The sequence below is a fragment of the Maniola jurtina genome, chromosome 2 (genome assembly GCF_905333055.1).
Source record: "Maniola jurtina chromosome 2, ilManJurt1.1, whole genome shotgun sequence".
Taxonomy (NCBI): domain Eukaryota; kingdom Metazoa; phylum Arthropoda; class Insecta; order Lepidoptera; family Nymphalidae; genus Maniola; species Maniola jurtina.
The window spans coordinates 952672-972399 of record NC_060030.1 but is presented as its reverse complement, the minus strand read 5'-3'; the positions used below and the strand labels follow the sequence as shown (position 1 = coordinate 972399).

At 40.0% G+C, this 19728-nt stretch overlaps 1 long non-coding RNA gene across 1 annotated transcript; it reads right to left on the bottom strand.

The window, feature by feature from the left end:
* Positions 1-321: 321 nt before the first annotated feature.
* On the bottom strand, positions 322-19152 carry LOC123870729. The gene is made up of 3 exons (XR_006797139.1): positions 19142-19152; positions 392-1123; positions 322-333 (listed from the first exon to the last, which is right to left on the bottom strand). It is a non-coding gene; the product is annotated as an uncharacterized LOC123870729 (long non-coding RNA).
* Between the last annotated feature and the right edge of the window lie 576 nt (positions 19153-19728).

The following is a 19728-nucleotide window of genomic DNA, read 5'->3' as shown; positions in this document are numbered from 1 at the left end:
CTCAAGCCATCACCAGCATGATGTATATCATATTCCGTGGATGTTCACTACTTAACCTAGGCCTTCCCTAGCAGGGGTACTAGCCAGGTACTCTCCGTGTGCCTGAGTGTTGCGGGTAACAGCAGCGTTTGATTGAGCGGTGTACCCTGGTAACAAGGTTAACAATTTCTGTTCATGGGATATTGTTGGCCATAGCTTATTGACCTCAGAGGGACGCGCGGGCAACAGATCCGCGCGTCTCTCTGAGGTCAAAGTATCATAAGTATGGTGCGGAACCCTTCATACGCGAGTTCGACTAGCCTTAGCCGGTTATTTTAATAAAATCAAATTTACCTCATGCTTGACATTCACTGCTGTAATAATGCCTAAAATATTGCCTAAATTCAGGCACTCTATAGTCGGCGCGGCGAACCTTGATCCCTATGACACTGACAGCTAATGTCACCATATAACATTGTAGTGGCGTCACCATTAAATTGGGATCATATTGGGGGCGTCTAAAAATGCCATTTATAAATTTTACGTAGCTTTATACCATTAGAAATGATATTCCGTTGATATTTTTAACAATTCTTAACATTTACAAGAAGTTATCTCAATCTGAATTTATGTTTACGTCCTGCAAAACTTACGTCGTGTGACCATTATCGACTAGGGCGGCAAGTATCGATATCGGCAAGAGCGATCGCGCGCGTCGCGTCGTAGTAACCGACCAAATAGTGTGGCTATATCTAAAAATATCCTATAATATTATTATAGCCTATTGTAGGTTATAGTAACAATTTTTTTTCAGACAAAATAAATAAATTGGGAACATTCATTTTCATGATAAAATATATACTTATATAGCAAAAACGTGTTTACCGGGTTAAACATTATTAGAAAATAACAAGGTTGGAAACTTTCGTTTTACTTACCTACTTAATCTATGCCAAAAATCTGAAATTAATACAACAACAACATAATGCACATTAAAAATGCACATTATAATATTTTTTAAAACATGTTTACCAACGTGGATGAATGCAAGCCACGCATTTGTCTAAAAAAAAAATCGATACGACCAAAGACACGACCCATCACTAACACGAACTGTCATAGGGATCAAGGTTCGCCGCGCCGACTATAGAGTCTGGACCTGAGATGAACGCCTGCGGAAAAATTATGGCAAACTCCAATGAATATGCTTGAACTAACTAAATTAACTTTTTCATTCCTATTTATCTCTCTATCTCTCTCGTAATTATTTCCTTCTGTGACATCAAAATCATTCATTTTACTATCAAAATGTTTACATGTTTGAAGAATAGCCTAATCCTAGATAGATTAGGCGATTTCGATGAAAGGGACGGAGTTAGCTTGTTCCCGGGGAAGGTCATAGGCTACTTTTTAACCCGCAAAATCAAAAAGTTCCCGCGTGATTAAAAATCATTTAGTGATACTAATAAATGATAAGTAATAAATTAAAGTGACCTTCCAAATTGGCCAGATTGTATCTTAATTTGCATTATCACTCACTGCCGGGTGAGATTGCAGTCTAGGACTTTTTATACCTATTCAAAAAAGTACATTTCAGTTTAAGGAATACTAGCTGACGCCCGCGACTTCGTCCGCGTGGATTTAGGTTTTTCGAAATCCCGTGGGAACTCTTTGATTTTCCGGGATAAAAAGTAGCCTATGTGCTAATCCAGGATACTATCTATCTCCATTCCGAATTTCAGCCAAATCCGTCCAGTGATTTTTGCGTGAAAGAGTAACAAACATACACACACACACACACACACACACTTACAAATTTTCACTTTTATAATATTAGTGTGATTAATATAGTGTGATGTGATAAAAAGCTCTAATGCTGTGAAGAAGCCTTAGCTAAAGTATTTTCTGCAACTAAAATATTTCATTTCAGCAAAGTTTGAACGACACGTAGATGTGAGTGAGAAAATATATTAGGTTACGCTACAGGTAACGTTATTTCCGCTAATGTCGGATGGAGCCAAAAGCAACCGTAGCTCGAGGGGAGAAGGTACCTGCGGCACCTGCCTTTGTCAGACCATGAGACCACTGGGTCAAAAAAAAAGTTTAAATCATACACACATTGGTACAGATTAAATATTCTGATTCCTTTATGCCACGAATTCGGTAAACATACTCGTAATAACAGTGGAGTATATGTCAGCAATTATAACCTTCGTAAATCGACTTTCTATTTGGGAGTTCGGCGCCTGGATCCTGGGCACCACCTCTAACTATCCACTGCCAATTCGCACTTGACCAGCGTGATAGACTTATTCTGCCCACATCAGAGTGAGTTTGTAACTCTTGTAGCTTTAGTTTTAAGTTTAAGTAATTAATTATTACTATCACAACATTATATTATACTATATATAGCTCGATTACCACTCACTGACTGACTCATTGACATAATTGTTCTCCTAGAAAGAGACGGAAAATGATATAATGATGTAGGGGAGTTGTGTTCGGTTTCGGGAACCCTCTGGGGAAAAATTATGACATTTCGGAAAAACAAGATGGCGGCCGACGTGATTTTTGCAGCTCCGTTGTTTTCCAACCGATTTCGTTGAGTTTTGCAATCTTTGAAGAAAGTAGTAAACGGTTAATAGAAAATGTGAAAAAAATTGGAAAAACAAGATGGCGGCCGAACCGTAGCGTTTTGAAAATTTTGAATTTTCGACCCCGAACCGCGGCGCCACAGATCCAAGACGGGGTAGTCGAGGATAACTATTTTTTCGTGTTTCGCCCACGTTTATCCTGTATTTTGACAGAACGGGAGTGGTTTTAAAAAATTCAAGATGGCGGCTGTCATGGCGGCCGTTTTGTTCGAGGTACGAAAAAATGCAATTTTAAAAGTTATATATCTCAAAGTTGGCAACATCGGAGCGATTCGACTTCTATGAAGCGGTTGTACGTATAGATTCGAGGTATAGATCGGTGGGAAAAAATTACCCCATTTTTAGGGAAATTTCAAGATTTTCGGGAAATTGTAAAAAATCGAAATACGCACTTTTAGCAAAACTCAAGTATGAGTGATTACGTGTTTTGCTCGTACAAATGACATTTGGGTATTTTTACTGCCGGAGGCTGGCAACACTGGAATTTATCAAAGTAAAAGTGATTTTCGACACGGTCTTTTTCACGGTATCCCCTTTCGCGTGGGTGCGAGCGAGAGGAAAGATTGAAACGTCATCGGGCGCGGTATATCCTGTAGTTAATAGGAAAATTATGAAACCGTGTAAAATCTTTCTGTGAAACGAGTTGGCGGCCATTTTGTATTTTTTTTAATTTTTCGAAATTTTGATCACGTTTTTGAGGCAGTTGGCAACATTTTGGAAAGTCGACATGTATCAATCGATTGTGTGACTCAACCAGCAGTATCGAAATATGTAAACAGTGTTGCCACATTTGGGGAGATTTTCGAGATTCTCCCCAAAAACTCCTCCTGTAAAATTTTGTATGAAATTTTTTTTCCCACTGATGGTTTCGTATAGAAAACAAAAAAAAAATCGAGGAAAAATTTGGAAATAGCTGATGATCGAGGATGTCGGAGACGGGTGATGGGTCCGCTCAAGGTATTGAAGATAGGTGGGGGGTGCTCGACCAAATGTCATTTATGACGTCATCCAATTGCCAAAAAGCTGAAAAAAAATTCAAAATGGCGAAAAAAAGATGGCCGCCATACAAATTTTGCCGGCGTCCAGCTCGGAGGGTATAAAAGATGGAAGTGTGGTTTCTTGGCAAGAGATGATCAGGGTCCGAAGGTCTACTCGATTAATAGAAAAAAAATTCAAAATGGCGGAATTTATTTTTACATACATTTTGTATGGCGAATATTGAATGTCTCATTCTCCTAGAAAGAGACGGAAAACGATACAATAATGTAGGGGAGATGTGTTTGGGTGGGGGAGGCGAGTAGGGCAAAAATTATGACATTTCAGAAAAACAAGATGGCGGCCTGTATGATTTTTGCGACTCTTTTGTTTTCCAACCGATTTCGTTGAAACTCGCAATCTTTGAAGAATGTAGTAAACGATTAATAGAAAAAGTGGAAAATTTTGGAAAAACAAGATGGCCGCCGTACAAATTTCGTCGGTGTCTATCTCGGAGGCTATAAAAGATGGAAGAGTGGTTTCTTGGCAAAAGATGATCAGGGTCCGAAGGTCTACTCGGTGAAACAAACTCTGCATGCTCGCGGACCACTTTAGTGGTCCGCGCACCCACGCACCCTACTTTATTAACCTCAACTACCCCGTTTTTACAAAAAATGATATGGATGTTGTTTTCAGAGTTTTCCAGGGTGCTGATTTTGATAACGACATTTATTTTTAAATCCAAGATGGCGGGCGTGCACTTTTTAAGAAAAAAATTGATATAAGTGTCGTTTTATGGGGTTTTCGGGGTAATTTGTGTATCTTAATAAAAAAAATCGGTTTAATACAACTCATAAACCTAACCACGTCACGCGAGCTGCTTTAGCAGCTCGCGCACCGAGCAAAATACTAGTTATACTATATATAGCTCGATTACCACTCACTGACTCACTCATTGACATAATTGTTCTCCTAGAAAGAGAAGGAAAATGATATAGTGATGTAGGGGAGATGTGTTCGGATGGGGGATTCGACTGGGGAAAAATTATGACATTTCGGAAAAACAAGATGGCGGCCGATGTGATTTTTGCAGCTCCGTTGTTTTCCAACCGATTTCATCGAATTTTACAATCTTTAAAGAAAGTAGTAAACGGTTAATAGAAAATGTGAAAAAAATTGGAAAAACAAGATGGCGGCCGAACCGTAGCGTTTTGAAAATTTTGAATTTTCGACCCCGAACCGCGGCGCCACAGATCCAAGACGGGGTAGTCGAGGATAACTATTTTTTCGTGTTTCGCCCACGATTATCCTGTATTTTGACAGAACGGGAGTGGTTTTAAAAAATTCAAGATGGCGGCTGTCATGGCGGCCGTTTTGTTCGAGGTACGAAAAAACGCAATTTTAAAAGTTAAATATCTCAAAGTTGGCAACATCGGAGCGATTCGGCTTCTATGAAGCGGTTGTACGTATAGACTCGAGGTATAGATCGGTGGGAAAAAATTACCCCATTTTTAGGGAAATTTCAAGATTTTCGGGAAATTGTAAAAAATCGAAATACGCACTTTTAGCAAAATCCGAGTATGAGTAATTACGTGTTTTGCTCGTACAAATGACATTTGGGTATTTTTGTCACCGGAGACTGGCAACACTGGAATTTATCAAAGTAAAAGTGATTTTCGACACGGTCTTTTTCACGGTATCCCCTTTCGCGTGGGTGCAAGCGAGAGGAAAGATTGAAACGTCATCGGGCGCGGTATATCCTGTAGTTAATAGGAAAATTATGAAACCGTGTAAAATCTTTCTGTGAAAGGAGTTGGCGGCCATTTTGTATTTTTTTTTATTTTTCGAAATTTTGACCACGTTTTTGAGGCAGTTGGCAACATTTTGGAAAATCGATATGTACGAATCGATTGTGTATCTCGGCTGGCAGTATGGAGATATGTAACCGGTGTTGCCACTTTAGGGGAGATTTTCGAGATTTTCAACTAAAAAACTCCTGTAAAATTTTGTATGAAAATATTTTTTTTCACTGATGGTGTCAGATAGAAAACAAAAACTTAGTAAGCCAAAATTATGGAGAGAGCTGATGATTGAGGATATCGGAAACGCGTGAAGGGCCCGCTTAAGGTATTGAAGATAGGTGGGGGGTGCTCGAGCAAATGTCATTCATGACGTCATCCAATTGCCAAAAAGCTGGAAAAAAATTCAAAATGGCGAAGAAAAGATGGCCGCCATACAAATTTCGCCGGTGTCCAGCTCGGAGGGTATAAAAGATGGAAGTGTGGTTTCAAGGCAAGAAATGATCAGGGTCCGAAGGTCTACTCGATGAATAGAAAAAAAAATCAAATTGGCGGAATTTATTTTTCCATACATTTTGTATGGCGAATATTGAATGCCTCATTCTCCTAGAAAGAGACGGAAAACGATACGATAATGTAGGGGAGATATGTTCAAGTGCACGACATGAGTAGGGGAAAATTATGACATTTCAGAAAACAAGATGGCGGCCTATATGATTTTTGCAACTCTTTTGTTTTCCAACCGATTTCGTTGAAACTCGCAATCTTTGAAGAGTGTTGTAAACGATTGATAGAAAAATTGGAATAATTTGGAAAAACAAGATGGCCGCTGTACAAATTTCGTCGGTGTCTATCTCGGAGGCTATAAAAGATGGAAAAGTCGTTTCTTGGAAAAAGATGATCAGGATCAGAAGGTCTTCCCGGTGAAAGAATCTCTGCATGCTCGCGGACCACTTTAGTGGTCCGCGCACCCACGCACCCTACTAAATTATTATCCTAATCTACAAAAAATAATATGGATGTCATTTTCAGGGTTTTCCAGGGTGCTGATTTTGATAATGACATTTATTTTCAAATCCAAGATGGCGGACTTACATTTTCTACAAAAAATAGAAATGCCTGTCATTTTATGGGGTTTTTCGGGGTGAATTATGTATCTTAATAAATCAATTTGTTTTATATAATAAAGTTAACCTTACCACGTCACGTGAGCTGCTTTAGCAGCTCGCGCACCGAGCAAAAACTAGTTATACTATATATAGCTCGATTACCACTGACTCACTGACTGACTCATTGACATAATTGTTCTCCTAGAAAGAGACGGAAAATGATATAATGATGTAGGGGAATTGTGTTCGGTTTCGGGAACCCTCTGGGGAAAAATTATGACATTTCAGAAAAACAAGATGGCGGCCGAGATGATTTTTGCAGCTCCGTTGTTTTCCAACCGATTTCGTTGAGTTTTGCAATCTTTAAAGAAAGTAGTAAACGGTTAATAGAAAATGTAGAAAAAATTGGAAAAACAAGATGGCGGCCGAGCCGCAGCGTTTTGAAAATTTTGATTTTTCGACCACGAACCGAGGCGCCACAGATCCGAGACGGGGTAATCGAGGATAATATTTTTTTTTGGTTTCGCCGACGATTATCCTCTATTTTGACAAAATGGGAGTAATTTTTAAAAATTCAAGATGGCGGCTGTCGTGGCGGCCATTATGTTAGAGGTACGAAAAAACGCAATTTTAAAAGTTAAATATCTCAAAGTTGGCAACATCGGACCGTTTTGGTTTCCATGAAGCGATTGTACGTATAGGCTCGAGGTATAGATTGGAGGAAAAAAATTACCCCATTTTTAGGGAAATTTCAAGATTTTCGGGAAATTGTAAAAAATCGAAATACGGACTTTTCGCAAAATCCGAGTATGAGCGATTATGTGTTTTGCTCGTGCAAATGACATTTAGGTACTTTTGTTACCAGAGACTGGCAACACTGGAATTTATCAAAGTAAAAGTGATTTTCGACACGGTCTTTTTCACGGTATCCCCTTTCGCGTGGGTGCGAGCGAGAGGCAAGATTGAAACGTCATCGGGAGCGGTATATCCTGTAGTTAATAGGAAAATTATAAAACCGTGTAAAATCTTTCTGTGAAACGAGCTGGCGGCCATTTTGTATTTTTTTTAACTTTTCGAAATTTTGATCAAGTTTTTGAGGCAGTTGGCAACATTTTGGAAAGTCAATATGTATGAATCGATTGTGTATCTCGGCTGGCAGTATAGAGATATGCAACCGGTGTTGCCAGTTTTGGGGAGATTTTCGAGATTTTCAACTAAGAAACTCCTGTAAAATTTTGTATGAAAATTTTTTTTTTCACTGATGGTGTCGTATAGAAAACAAAAACTTAGTAAGCCAAAATTATGGAGACAGCTGATGATTGAGGATTTCGGAGACGGGTGAAGGGTCCGCTTAAGGTATTGAAGATAGGTGGGGGGTGCTCGAGCAAATGTCATTCTTGACGTCATCCAATTGCCAAAAAGCTGAAAAAAAATTCAAAATGGCGAAAAAAAGATGGCCGCCATACAAATTTCGCCGGCGTCCAGCTCGGAGGGTATAAAAGATAGAGGTGCGGTTTCGTGGCAAAAGAGGATCAGGATCCAAAGGTTTACTCGATGAATAGAAAAAAAATTCAAAATGGCGGAATTTAATTTTCCATACATTTTGTATGGTGAATATTGAATACCTCATTCTCCTAGAAAGAGACAGAAAACGATACATTGATGTATGGGAGATATGTTCGGATGCGCGATATGAGTAGGGAAAAATTATGACATTTCAGAAAAACAAGATGGCGACCGACGTGATTTTTGCAACTCTTTTGTTTTCCAACCGATTTCGTTGAAACTCGCAATCTTTGAAGAATGTAGTAAACAATTAATAGAAAAAGTGGAAAATTTTGGAAAAACAAGATGGCCGCCGTACAAATTTCGTCGGTGTCTATCTCGGAGGCTATAAAAGATGGAAGAGTGGTTTCTTGGCAAAAGATGATCAGGGTCCGAAGGTCTACTCGGTGGAACAAACTCTGCATGCTCGCGGACCACTTTAGTGGTCCGCGCACCCACGCACCCTACTTTATTAACCTCAACTACCCCGTTTTTACAAAAAATGATATGGATGTCGTTTTCAGAGTTTTCCAGGGTGCTGATTTTGATAACGACATTTATTTTGAATTCCAAGATGGCGGACATGCATTTTTTAAGAAAAAAATCGATGTGGGTGCCGTTTTATGGTGTTTTCGGGGTGAATTTTGTATCTTAATAAATCAATTTAGTTTTATATAATAAAATTAACCTTACCACGTCACGCGAGCTGCTTTAGCAGCTCGCGCACCGAGCAAAACACTAGTTATACTATATATAGCTCAATTACCACTCACTCACTCACTCACTCATTGACATAATTGTTCTCCTAGAAAGAGAAGGAAAATGATATAGTGATGTAGGGGAGATGTGGTCGGATTCGCGAACCCTCTGGGGAAAAATTATGACATTTCAGAAAAACAAGATGGCGGCCGATGTGATTTTTGCAGCTCCGTTGTTTTCCAACCGATTTTGTTGAGTTTTGCAAACTTTGAAGAAAGTAGTAAATGATTAATAAAAAAAGTAGAAAAAATTGGAAAAACAAGATGGCGGCCGAGCCGTAGCGTCTTCAAAATTTTGATTTTTCGACCCCGAACCGCGGTGCCACAGATCCGAAACGGGGTAATCGAGGATAATTATTTTTTCTGGTTTCGCCCACGATTATCCTGTATTTTGACAGAACGAGAGTGGTTTTTAAAAATTCAAGATGGCGACTGTCATGGCGGCCGTTTTGTTCGAGGTACGAAAAAACGCAATTTTAAAAGTTAAATATCTCAATGTTAGCAACATCGGAGCGATTCGGTTTCTATCAAGCCGTTGTACGTACACGCTCGAGGTATAGATTGGAGGAAAAAAATTACCCCATTTTTCGGGAAATTTCGAGATTTTCGGGAAATTGTAAAAAATCGAAATACGCACTTTTAGCAAAATTCGAGTATGAGTGATTACGTGTTTTGCTCGTACAAATGACATTTGGGTATTTTTGTCACCGGAGACTGGCAACACTGGAATTTATCAAAGTAAAAGTGATTTTTGACACGGTCTTTTTCACGGTATCCCCTTTCGCGTGGGTGCGAGCGAGAGGAAAGATTGAAACGTCATCAGGACCGGTATATCCTGTAGTTAATAGGAAAAATATGAAACCGTGTAAAATCTTTCTGTGAAACGAGCTGGCGGCCATTTTGTATTTTTTTTAATTTTTCGAAATTTCGATCACGTTTTTGAGGCAGTTGGCAACATTTTGGAAAGTCAATATGTATGAATCGATTGTGTATCTCGGCTGGCAGTATGGAGATATGCAACCGGTGTTGCCACTTTTGGGGAGATTTTCGAGATTTTTAACTAAGAAACTCTTGTAAAATTTTGTATGAAAAATTTTTTTTTCACTGATGGTGTCGTATAGAAAACAAAAACTTAGTAAGCCAAAATTATGGAGAGAGCTGATGATTGAGGATATCGGAGACGGGTGAAGGGCCCGCTTAAGGTATTGAAGATAGGTGGGGGGTGCTCGAGCAAATGTCATTCATGACGTCATCCAATTGCCAAAAAGCTGAAAAAAACTTCAAAATGGCGAAAAAAAGATGGCCGCCATACAAATTTCGCCGGCGTCCAGCTCGGAGGGTATAAAAGATGGAGGTGCGGTTTCTTGGCAAAAGAGGATTAGGATTCAAAGGTTTACTCGATAAATAGAAAAAAAATTCAAAATGGCGGAATTTAATTTTCCATACATTTTGTATGGCGAATATTGAATGCCTCATTCTCCTAGAAAGAGACAAGAAACGATACGATGATGTTTGGAAGATATGTTTGGGTGCGGGATGGGAGTCGGGAAAAATTATGACATTTCAATAAAACAAGATGGCGGCCTATATGATTTTTGTAACTCTTTTGTTTTCCAACCGATTTCGCTCAAACTCACAATCTTTGAAGAATGTAGTAAATGATTAATAGAAAAAGTGGAAAATTTTGAAAAACAAGATGGCCGCCGTAAAAATTTCGTCGGTGTCTATCTCGGAGGCTATAAAAGATGCAAGAGTGGTTTCTTGGCAAAAGATGATCAGGGTCCGAAGGTCTACTCGGTGGAACAAACTTTGCATGCTCGCGGACCACTTTAGTGGTCTGCGCACCCACGCACCCTACTTTATTAACCTCAACTACCCCGTTTTTACAAAAAATGAAATGGATGTCGTTGTCAGGGTTTTCCAGGGTGCTGATTTTGATGATGACATTCATTTTCAAATTCAAGATGGCGGACTTACATTTTCTACTAAAAATAGAAATGGGTGTCGTTTCATGGGGTTTTCGGGGTGAATTATGTATCTCAATAAATAAATTTGGTTAAATATAATAAAATAAAACCTAACCACGTCACGTGAGCTGCTTTAGCAGCTCGCGCACCGAGCAAAAACTAGTTATACTATATATAGCTCGATTACCACTCACTGACTCATTGACATAATTGTTCTCCTAGAAGGAGACGGAAAATGATATAATGATGTAGGGGAGTTGTGTTTGGTTTCCAAAACCCTCTGGGGAAAAATTATGACATTTCGGAAAAACAAGATGGCGGCCGATGTGATTTTTGCAGCTCCTTTGTTTTTTAAGGGACTCCGTTCAAACTCGCAATTATCAAAGAATGTAGTAAACGGTTAAGAGAATATGTGAAAAAAATTGGAAAAACAAGATGGCGGCCGAGCCGTAGCGTTTTAAAATTTTTGATTTTTCGACCCCGAACCGCGGCGCCACAGATCCGATACGGAGTGATCGAGGATAATTATTTATTTTTTGTTTCGCCCATGATTATCCTGTATTTTGACAGAACGGGAGTGGTTTTTAAAAATTCAAGATGGCGACTGTCATGGCGGCCGTTTTGTTCGAGGTACGAAAAAACGCAATTTTAAAAGTTAAATATCTCAAAGTTGGCAACATCGGAGCGATTCGGCTTCTTTCAAGCGATTATACGTATAGACTCGGGGTATAGATCGGTGGGAAAAAATTACCCCATTTTTAGGGAAATTTCAAGATTTTCGGGAAATTGTAAAAAATCGAAATACGCACTTTTAGCAAAATCCGAGTATGAGTGATTACGTGTTTTGCTCGTACAAATGACATTTGGGTATTTTTAACACCGGAGACTGGCAACACTGGAATTTATCAAAGTAAAAGTGATTTTCGACACGGTCTTTTTCACGGTATCCCCTTTCGCGTGGGTGCGAGCGAGAGGAAAGATTGAAACGTCATCGGGCGCGGTATATCCTGTAGTTAATAGGAAAATTATGAAACCGTGTAAAATCTTTCTGTGAAACGAGTTGGCGGCCATTTTGTATTTTTTTTAATTTTTCGAAATTTTGATCACGTTTTTGAGGCAGTTGGCAACATTTTGGAAAGTCAGTATGTATGAATCGATTGTGTATCTCGGCTGGCAGTATGGAGATATGCAACCGGTGTTGCCAGTTTTGGGGAGATTTTCGAGATTTTCAACTAAGAAACTCCTGTAAAATTTTGTATGAAAAATTTTTTTTTCACTGATGGTGTTATATAGAAAACAAAAACTTAGTAAGCCAAAATTATGGAGAAAGCTGATGATTGAGGATATCGGAGACGGGTGAAGGGTCCGCTTAAGGTATTGAAGATAGGTGGGGGGTGCTCGAGCAAATGTCATTCATGACGTCATCCAATTGCCAAAAAGCTGAAAAAAAATTCAAAATGGCGAAGAAAAGATGGCCGCCATACAAATTTCACCGGTGTCCAGCTCGGAGGGTATAAAAGATGGAAGTGTGGTTTCGTGGCAAAAGAGAATCAAGATCCGAAGGTCTACTCGATGAATAGAAAAAAAATTCAAAATGGCGGAATTTATTTTCCCATACATTTTGTATGGCGAATATTCAATGTCTCATTCTCCTAGAAGGAGACAGAAAACGATACAATAATGTAGGGGAGATGTGTTCGGGTGGGGGAGGCGAGTAGGGAAAAATTATGACATTTCAGAAAAACAAGATGGCGACCGACGTGATTTTTGCAACTCTTTTGTTTTCCAACCGATTTCGTTGAAACTCGCAATCTTTGAAGAATGTAGTAAACGATTAATAGAAAAAGTGGAAAATTTTGGAAAAACAAGATGGCCGCCGTACAAATTTCGTCGGTGTCTATCTCGGAGGCTATAAAAGATGGAAGAGTGGTTTCTTGGCAAAAGATGATCAGGGTCCGAAGGTCTACTCGATGAAACAAACTCTGCATGCTCGCGGACCACTTTAGTGGTCCGCGCACCCACGCACCCTACTAAATTATTATCCTAATCTACAAAAAATAATATGGATGTCGTGTTCAGGGTTTTCCAGGGTGCTGATCTTGATAATGACATTTATTTTCAAATCCAAGATGGCGGACTTACTTTTTCTACAAAAAATAGAAATGCCTGTCATTTTATGGGTTTTTTCGGGGTGAATTATGTATCTTAATAAATCAATTTGGTTTTATGTAATAAAGTTAACCTTACCACGTCACGCGAGCTGCTTTAGCAGCTCGCGCACCGAGCAAAAGCTAGTTTTACTATATAATTTCTACAGTAAAATTCAAAATCAAAAAGCGTCAATCGTATCTATTTTGAGTAAATGCTTTCGACTTTGACTCGACTATTGCTTAATCCTTCTAAGTATTTCTTCTGAGAGGAGACGGTTCAGTAGTGACCCGGCTATAGATTGATGATGATGATGACATTGAATAAAGAGTGATATGAGACAGACTAAGAAGAAATGATAGATATTTGTGTCTACTCGCACGCGTGTCATTCGATGGATGAGATGCCAGATTCTGGCGTAGAGCCAGCGCCACTACTCACATTGCACTCAAGTGTGCAGCCGGTAATTACCTTCAGGAACAAGGCCCGTATAACTTGTGGTCTACTCCTACGCGTGTCACTCGATGGATGAGATGCCAGATTCTGGCGTAGAACCAGCGCCACTTACATTGCACTTAAGTGTGTAGCCGGTAATTGAATTCGGGAACAAGGCTCGTATAACTTGTGGTCTACTCCCACGCGTGTCACTCGATGGATGAGATGCCAGATTCTGGCGTAGAACCAGCGCCACTTACATTGCACTTAAGTGTGTAGCCGGTAATTGAATTCGGGAACAAGGCTCGTATAACTTGTGGTCTACTCCCACGCGTGTCACTCGATGGATGAGATGCCAGATTCTGGCGTAGAACCAGCGCCACTTACATTGCACTCAAGTGTGCAGCCGCTAATTGCCTTCAGGAACAAGGCTCGTATAACTTGTGGTCTACTCCCACGCGTGTCACTCTATGGATGAGATGCCAGATTCTGGCGTAGAACCAGCGCCACTTACATTGCACTCAAGTGTGCAGCCGCTAATTACCTTCAGGAACAAGGCTCGTATAACTTGTGGTCTACTCCCACGCGTGTCATTCGATGGATGAGATGCCAGATTCTGGCGTAGAACCAGCGCCACTTACATTGCACTCAAGTGTGCAGCCGCTAATTGCCTTCAGGAACAAGGCTCGTATAACTTGTGGTCTACTCCCACGCGTGTCACTCTATGGATGAGATGCCAGATTCTGGCGTAGAACCAGCGCCACTTACATTGCACTCAAGTGTGCAGCCGCTAATTGCCTTCAGGAACAAGGCTCGTATAACTTGTGGTCTACTCCCACGCGTGTCATTCGATGGATGAGATGCCAGATTCTGGCGTAGAACCAGCGCCACTTACATTGCACTCAAGTGTGCAGCCGCTAATTGCCTTCAGGAACAAGGCTCGTATAACTTGTGGTCTACTCCCACGCGTGTCACTCGATGGATGAGATGCCAGATTCTGGCGTAGAACCAGCGCCACTTACATTGCACTCAAGTGTGCAGCCGCTAATTGCCTTCAGGAACAAGGCTCGTATAACTTGTGGTCTACTCCCACGCGTGTCATTCGATGGATGAGATGCCAGATTCTGGCGTAGAACCAGCGCCACTTACATTGCACTCAAGTGTGCAGCCGCTAATTGCCTTCAGGAACAAGGCTCGTATAACTTGTGGTCTACTCCCACGCGTGTCACTCTATGGATGAGATGCCAGATTCTGGCGTAGAACCAGCGCCACTTACATTGCACTCAAGTGTGCAGCCGCTAATTGCCTTCAGGAACAAGGCTCGTATAACTTGTGGTCTACTCCCACGCGTGTCACTCTATGGATGAGATGCCAGATTCTGGCGTAGAACCAGCGCCACTTACATTGCACTCAAGTGTGCAGCCGCTAATTGCCTTCAGGAACAAGGCTCGTATAACTTGTGGTCTACTCCCACGCGTGTCACTCGATGGATGAGATGCCAGATTCTGGCGTAGAGCCAGCGCCACTACTCACATTGCACTCAAGTGTGCAGCCGGTAATTACCTTCAGGAACAAGGCTCGTATAAATTTAAATTTCCTCAAGTGTGCCAACGACGGTTTTTGTTACCACCTTGTTTAGATAAAGCTGAGAGAAAATAGGAAATTTTCTAACAGAGAAAATGTTGTTACAAGATGTTTCCTTGAGTATGTAATTCCTTTTCTTCTACATCCTGTCTTACTTCTTCTGTGTTAATTAAACTTTATACTGTTTTATTTTAAATTTTAATTTTTGTCTGTACCAGAAAGTTGTAACAATAAAGAGAAAAAGAAAGAAAAAGTGCAGTGAAGTTGTTTAACAGTTCACCATCATCATCAACGCATCGTCAGTTCACTACAGAGCACGGCTCTCCTCTCAGAATGAGATGGATTTAGCCACTGACCGCCAAGTGCCAAGCCAAGTGCAGATTGGCAAACTTCACACGCATTTGAAAACATTATGCAGAACTCTCAGGTACCTATCCCTCACTATGCTTTTCCTTCGCCGTTAAAGCAAGTGATATTTAATTGCTTAAAACGCATATAACTCCGAAAAGTTAAAAGTGCGTGCCCGGGATCGAACCCCCGACCTCACGAGGACGCGGGCGTCTTAACCACTAGGCTATGTTTTTACATCCAGTTTTTTTTAAATAAGTACATATATACCTAAGTATATAATAGCAAGCAAACGAGTAGGCAGGTCACCTGATGTTAAGTGATTATTGCCACCCATATAAATATTTGCAGCGCTAGAGAAACGGCTAATGGGTGCTTTATTTATCATCATCATCGTCAAGCGATAGACGTCCACGACTGGACATACTCGTAGGTCTCTTTAGGGATTTCCATACCCACGGTCTTGCGCTGCCTGAATCCAGCGGCTCCCTGCGACTCGTTTGATATCATCTGTCCTAGTGGCGGGTGTCCCAACACTAGGTCTGCCTTTCGGTGTGAGGTCGCCATTGCAGCACATTGGGACCCTAATTATGTCTTTCAGTTTTTCGAAATAGGTATGTGCCCTGCCCATTATCACTTTAGTTTCGCGACTCGTTGAGCTATGCTAGTTACTCTAGTTCTCCTACGGTCCTCCTCATTTCTGATTTGATCACGAAGAAAGACTCTTGACTTGAGTAACTCTGAAGTCTGAGCTTTCTAATGAGGCCCATAGTTGGTGACCATGTCTCAGACCCATATTCCCAATGTCATCACTGGAAACACGCACTGTTCGAAGACGTTGGTCTTCTAGTACTGAGGAATTAAGTACGAGAAAACATTTCGAAGCTTCGTGATGTTACCCAGCCGTTAGATTCGGCAGTTTTATTAGACAGATTTATACATCGCGAGCGAAACTAACTTCCCATTTCACATGCAGACTTTGTCCGTAACATAAAATGGCGTACCACAATTCCACAAATAGTTTCCTGTTAAATTTATCCCGCTTTGTTCAATTCGCCCGCGGATGTGCATTAGAAATAATATCGTTAATGATACTAAATTGATCTTTTATTCAATAGCGCTTTGAACGTTAGGCTGAATTTCCACCAGAGATTTAGGTACTACCACGAAAAGCATGTGTAATTAATCACACTAATATTATAAAGGCGAAACTTTGTATGTGTGTGTGTGTGTATGTTTGTTACTCCTTCACGCAAAAACTACCAGACGGATTTGGCTGAAATTTGGAATGGATATAGATAATATCCTGGATTAACACATAGGCTACTTTTTATCCCGGAAAATGAAAGAGTTCCCACGGTATTTTGAAAAACCTAAATCCACGCGGGCGAAGTCGCGGGCATCGGCTAGTGACTCATAATAGGGCATAGCCCACTAAATAAATACCTTTTCGTTATTATAGGTGTCACCCACAGTCTTCTGTGGAGGTCAATGAAACCCTAGCATTAAGTTCCTAACTAATGCATACCTTTCTTTACCTTGGCTTCGGACCATATGCACGCCAATGAGTCTCTGGTCTACCTACCATCGATGCATCGCTTAGCTCGAGTCGCGCAGCTACCTCTGAATAGCTCATCTTACACGGTCACTACACCCGCGCTTAGCATATTAGTGGAAACAGTCACATAGTCAAAGCTGCATAGCACATCTCTGGTGGAAAAGCAGCCTAACTATAATACTGTTTGAATATCAATTTGTCTGGCTTTAGTGGATTAATATCACGGAAATTCACATAGATAATTTCAGCATTTCAGATGTAAACTGTTAATGGATTTGGCTTAGTGTAACACTGTTAGAAACATTAGCAGCCATCATTCTCAACGTCCTCACTGCATCTTTATAACCATTACTGAGGGTTGTAACCATCTACAAGGACGAAACTTTGTGCGTCATCTTTCCTCATACGCATGATACCTATTCTTCCGCGATCTGTGTTTCCTACCAATTACAATCCGGATGTCTTTAAAACAAGTGTGAATAGACATCTTCTAGGTAAACGCGTCCCATCTTAGGCCATATCATCACTTTCCATCAGGTGTGGTTGAAGTCAAGCGCTTGCCTATCCATACTTCCATACTAATATTATAAATTCGAAAGTGTGTCTGTCTGTCTGCTACCTTTTCACGGCCCAACAGTTTAACCGATTTTCGTGAAAGGTACAGAGCTAGCTTATATCCCGGGGAAGGACATAGGCTACTTTGTGTCCCGGAAAATCAAAGAGTTCCTACGGGATTCTTAAAGGCCTATTTAACCGATTTATATGAAAGGTTAAGAGGTAGCTTGCATCCCGGAATCTGACAAAGGCAACTTTTATCCCGGAAAATCAAAGAGTTCTCACGGGATTTTTAAAAATCTAAATCCACGCGGACGAAGTCGCGGGCATCATCTAGTAATGACCAAAAAATGTATATATATATTAGCGTCATTTTTCGATAGAAAATCTGCCTAAAAGACTAGGACACACTACACAGGCTTCGTTAAACGTTCGAGCTAACGGCACAGTTTTACCTGCATCTTGCTAAATACCCATTTTATTTTTATTTATTAAAAATTCAGCACAAATCGGAAGCAAAATCGCTGAGCGGTACATTTAACCGATAACTATTAGGTAGTGGAATTGCGGTTCGCCGACACACCGCGTACAGAGCGATGCAGTTCGTTGTTAAAAGTATAATGTATGCGCTTTAACCTCATTCCGAGCTATTGTGTATTGTTAATGCTAGGAACGTTTGAATCGAATTATATTTGAATGCACGCTGAATATTATATAGGGAGTTCAGTTATTTGATTGGAGAAAAAGTAGTTATAAAGTAAAAATCTACTTTAACTACTTTTTCTCCATCTTGCTTGGAAATTGGTTCAATATTTAAAAAGTTACATTTAATTTTTTTTTGGTAGATATTATTAGGGTTCCGTTCCTCAAAAGGAAAACCGGAACCCTTATAAGATCACTTTGTTGTCTGTAGGTCTGTCAAAAAACCTATTGGGCACTTCCCGTGGAAAGTTTAAAAATACAACACAAAACCGCGCGCGGTCGAATTGGCGAAAATTAGCGTGGAAGTTTACATTGTAGGTATAAAGACAATTTCAAGTTGTTTTACAATTTTCAAATTTATATAACTGACATGCTGATCTAAGAAACAATCATCACATCACACTAATATTATCACACTAATATTATAAAGGCGAAAGTTTGTATGTGTGTGTGTGTATGTTTTTTACTCCTTCACGCAAAAACTACCAGACGGATTTGGCTGAAATTTGGATTGGAGATAGATAATATCCTGGATTAGCACATAGGCTACTTTTTATCCCGGAAAATCAAAGAGTTTCAACGGGATTTCGAAAAACCTAAATCCACGCGGGCGAAGTCGCGGGCATCGGCTAGTTGAATAATAAAAGAGCTGATAATAATCCTTGAACAGATTTTCAGCGCCCACATTACTACACAACACCATCACTAACAAACCCATCCACATTTCATTACTAAACACCAGAACACCTTAGACTGCAGTCAAAGATTAACTTTTATGTGAATATAGCATAGATGGACAATGGACATTGTATAGCATAGATATCCGTATGTATATCTTTGCCGCAGGTCCAAATCCCAAACAAAAAGTAAGGCTTTAACCAAAAAATCTTTTGGTGAAGCTTTTGCTTGTTTCTATTTTAGTTACAATTCGATCGAGTTTATTGCGGAATGCAATATCAATCGCAATCGGCCTGATTCTTCTTTGTAGTCGATAGCTATTGCAATTGCAATGCATACTGCATTACTTATAATCTATTTTTCTTTAACTTACTTAAAAGGTAAACAAGTAGCTTCTCGCTGAAATGCGTCAGAGGCGCACTATACGCACTCGCCCTTGACAGGTTTTTTTTAAATAAAACTCAAATCATTCATTAAAGCATTCATTGGTTTTATTATTGAGGAGATTATGAAGTATATTTCGGTTTGGTTTGGGGATAATGACATCTGCACATGGCTGCAGCTTACTAAATCAAATTATGGGTAGTGAGAAAGACTTTGAATTTATTGCACTGTATTAATGTAAATACATAGTTTGTTTATTTTGTTAGGTTAAGAATTTTGTTGTATTGTTATATTTAATTAGATTATAATAGGGCTGACATGTACATATAAAAGGTATAAAAGCCCTTAAATAAATAAAGAAGAAAAAAAAAACTCAAAAAAAAAATATATACTATTATTAATCGAGTCGCGAGTCTCAATTACGATGCGCGAGTCTGACTCGCACTTGGCCGGTTTTTACTTCTTACTTCTCTAAAATGTTGATTGCGCAATAGCCCCTTCGAATTCCATTCCAGTTAGATTGTACCCGGAACATTCATACGAGTGGTTC